Source organism: Pinus tabuliformis, chromosome 5_1, assembly GCF_031772625.1.
Source record: "Pinus tabuliformis cultivar Carrire ecotype Pingquan chromosome 5_1, CPIR1, whole genome shotgun sequence".
Classification (NCBI taxonomy): Eukaryota; Viridiplantae; Streptophyta; class Pinopsida; order Pinales; family Pinaceae; genus Pinus; species Pinus tabuliformis.
Window position 1 is genome coordinate 430,553,686 of NC_142305.1, and position 3,949 is coordinate 430,557,634.

Genomic DNA, 3,949 nt, shown 5'->3' on the forward strand with positions numbered 1-3,949 from the left:
TAGTTTTTCCTGTAGGATTTCTTTTGAAGGCCGAGTGTGGGAAAAGCCTCTAGAAGGCCACCTAAGACCTCATACGACCCATCCACACCATTCTACATCATCACAAGCTCCAAAACCGCCCTCTAATGCCACCTGTTCGCTGCCACACTCACACACAATAAATTAGATGAATGTTAAATTCACATAAAAACACATAAAATTCCAAAAATATGTTTTTTTCTTATTTACTTCTAGAGATAGCATGGTTAGATGTTGTTTACTTCCTTGAGTAGGTAATGGCATTTCTTTCATGGTTTTGATAGTGTTTTTGGCAAAAGTAGAATTAGCTTGTTAATTTGGGTTTACTAGGTTTTGCTTTACATTCCAATCTTTCTCCTTTCTGCAGTTAGAATAGCATCTATAGAGTAATCTTTCTTTTTTTTCATCATACATAGAGCTTCTTCTGAAATCTATAGAAGTTGGCTTGAGCTCCTAGTGATCTTGCACCGGCTGACCAAGTGACAACCTATAGTGAGAACTAGTACTTCTGCATACAGCACCGATGCTTCCAAGTTTGTTACGAACTACCGGGTTGATAAAAGTAAAGTTGGCAGCCCAGGAGTTGCAGCATTCTTGCTGCAATACTAGTGCTCACCACTTTTTGGCATTGTTGCTGGGGAAGTGTCAGAGTATTCTATGATTACTGCTTTCTTCTATTTCCTATTGCAACATTCTACTAATAGTTTCTTTCAGCAAAAGTAGACTAGTCATTTCTTTTCTTTCAGTTTTGCATCTCCTTCCTTTCCTTTTCAGTTCTGCAAATTTCCATTCAGCAAGTTTATTTCAGCTAGTTTCAGTTTGTTTTGTTCAATCACAATTTCGGTTTTTGCAGGTACTTTCAGTGTGGGGAAAAAAGAAACAAAAACCAACCAAAAATATTTCCTTTCATGCCTCGCAGGAATAGAGATAACTCAGGAAAATTTTTGCCCAACATCCCCACTGCTTCACACAGCCAACCTTCTCTCTTCTTCGATGGCTGCACTCAAGAAGAACCCTTAGGTGAACAGCCAGAAATATTTGAAGAACCTATAGGGGAAGAAGAAGAAAACATTCCTCCTGAGCCAATGGCTGAAAACAGAAATGCTAGGGGAAATGGAGAGAGAATAGAGGGTACCTTCCCCATTCAAGAGACCAATGGGGACACCAAAATGAAGAATATAAGTCCTTCAGCCCTACCTCACTTCCATGGTTTGACTACAGAAGATCCTGACACCTTCTTGTTCGAGTTTGTTGTCATCTGTCGAACTTATGACTATGCAGAAGACGAGCAAAAGTTGAAATTGTTCCCTTCTACTCTCAAGGACGTAGCACTATGCTGGTTCATTGGATTAGTTGGCAATAGCATCACAACTTGGGCTCAGATGTAGCAGGCCTGAACGATAAGTATCAAGACTATTGTAGGTCAAAAGATACTAAAGAAGAAATCTTCCGAATGACCATGGGAAGTGATGAGTCCCTGGAAGACTATGAAGAGAGGTTCCAGCTCAGTTACAAAAGGGCCAGGTGTACACTTGACCCTGAGTCTCTGAAGTTGGTCCTACTCAGGGGAATTCGGGAAGACCTTTTAGTCACCCTCCATCTACTGGCCGTGGGAAACATCTACCAACTATCCTATGAGGACACAAAGACTATTTTTAGAAACCATTCTAGAGGAGCCAGAAAGAAAAGTAGGGGGCATCAACCCATAGCCAGTACCTCTTCTTCCAATTCATCCATTAAAGGTGAAATTGGAAACATGATGGAAGACTTCAAGAGTGAGATGCTGCACACTCTTGCCATGCAAATGGATACCTTACATATCAAAAGGAAATAAGAGGAAGCAGAGAGGGATTTGGCCATTTTTTGCCCTAGATGCGCCAAGAGGCATCCTAGGAATGAATGCCCATTGAACTCTTTAGAGGTTTGTTTAGTCTGTGAAGAAGATCATCCTACAGATAAGTGCCCTTCCTTGCCCAGACTTAAAGTTGTATATCAAGGGGCCGAAGGAGGCACTGAACAGATCTATTACATAAACCAAAGGAGACAGCATGGACCTAGACCATACCAGTAGGGGATGCAAGGGACATCTCAGGCATACTACAACCCCAACCAAGTCACCTCCATACCTTCTTGGGGCTCCCCTGCTCATCCTTAATGGTCCACGCCTCCTCCTTGGTCTTTCCCATCTCAATATCATGCCCAAAAAGCCACCCATTCATTTCAAACCTATGCTCAGCCGCAACCTCAGTGGAATGCATCTCATCAGGGGTGAAGGCCCCAATATAACTCTCTTCCCACTCTTCTTCCTCTATCACCTGCCCAACCACAACCATTACCTTCTGCTCCACCAAGGCAACCCCAAATTCCTACCCAGCCGAATCTGAACATGAACAACATACAAGCTCAACAAGTGTATAGCGAGGAACCATCATGCCCAACTTATGTTGTGGAGATTCAAGAAATTAACTTGCGATCCGAGAAAGTTCTCCCAGATAGCTAGCCTCCACCCAAGGAGGTTGAGGAAGATAAAGAGGAAAGCGAACCTAAAGCAAATCCACCCTTTCCTGAGAGACTATCCATGACAATCCAGCCTACCCCAGAAGAAACTGAACTCCTGGGAGAATTGAAACATTTATGTGTGAAGATACCACTTCTCCAAGCCATAAGATATGTGCCTATCTAGAATAGGTTGATCAAAGAGAAGTGATTTAGGCATCCAGGAAGGCGCAAGAGAGATGCCCCAACCATCAATGTCATAGGACAACTGTATGACCTGATGTTGGGGTAGACAATCTATCCAAAATATCTGGACCCTGGAAGCCCAGTAGTTGATGTCCACATCAATCTGGGAGCTTCCATTAATGTGATGACAAAGGACACAATGCTCAAACTTAACCTCCAGGGCTCCTTGACGAAGACCACGACAGTGCTGCAGCTAGCAGACCGCTCCATAGTGACCCCAGAGGGGATTGTGGAAGATGTGATGGTCTCCATCGATTCTTGGGAGTATCCGGCTGATTTCTTAGTTCTCCAGCCAAAGGAAAAGCTCACTGGGTATCCTCTCATTCTGGGAAGACCCTGCTTGGCTACAGTTGATGCCTACATCAGCTGCCACGCTGGGAACATGACCATAAAGAATAGGCATATGTCCAAGTAATTAACCCTATATCCTCCTGCCCAACCCTTGCTAGAACATGATTTACCTCTCTAGTTGGAGGAGGAGGATGAGGATGAAGTTTATTGTGCACTTCTTTGTGCATTAGAAATCACCATGGGGGGAAAACCGCAAAATGAGGATGATATAATTGAAAATTTGATTCAAAATCCACCTCCCAGTGTATCACCATTAGAAGACATAGTAAGAGAAACCCAAAAAAATCCCTCAACTGATCTCTGTGTGGCCAACCCTACTTCTCTCCATGTCAAAAATATAGAGTTCAGTCCAGAAAGAACATTGAAAATCAATCCATCCCTATCTACCTCCGAGGAGAAGGAGCTATGCAGCATACTGAGAAAACATCTAGATGCCTTTGCCTGGAGTTATAAGGAGATGAAGGGAGTGCACCCTCAGTATGTACTCATCATATATACATCAAAGAAGGTTGCAAGCCAGTCAGGCAACCTCAAAGGAGGATGAACCCAGCACTTAAAGATATTGTTAAGGAAGAACTGTAGAAATTGCTTGATGCAGGATTCATCTATCCCATCTCAGACAGTGAATGGGTCTCTCCTTTGGTGCTAGTGCCAAAGAAAAATGGTAAGTGGAGAATTTGTGTCGACTATCGAGAATTGAACAAAGCCACTAAAAAGGACCATTTTCCTTTACCTTTCATAGATCAAGTGTTAGACAGTCTAGTAGGGAAAAAGTTTTTCTCCTTCCTAGATGGGTTTAGCGGGTACAATCAGATTCAAATCAGTCGGGAAGACCAAG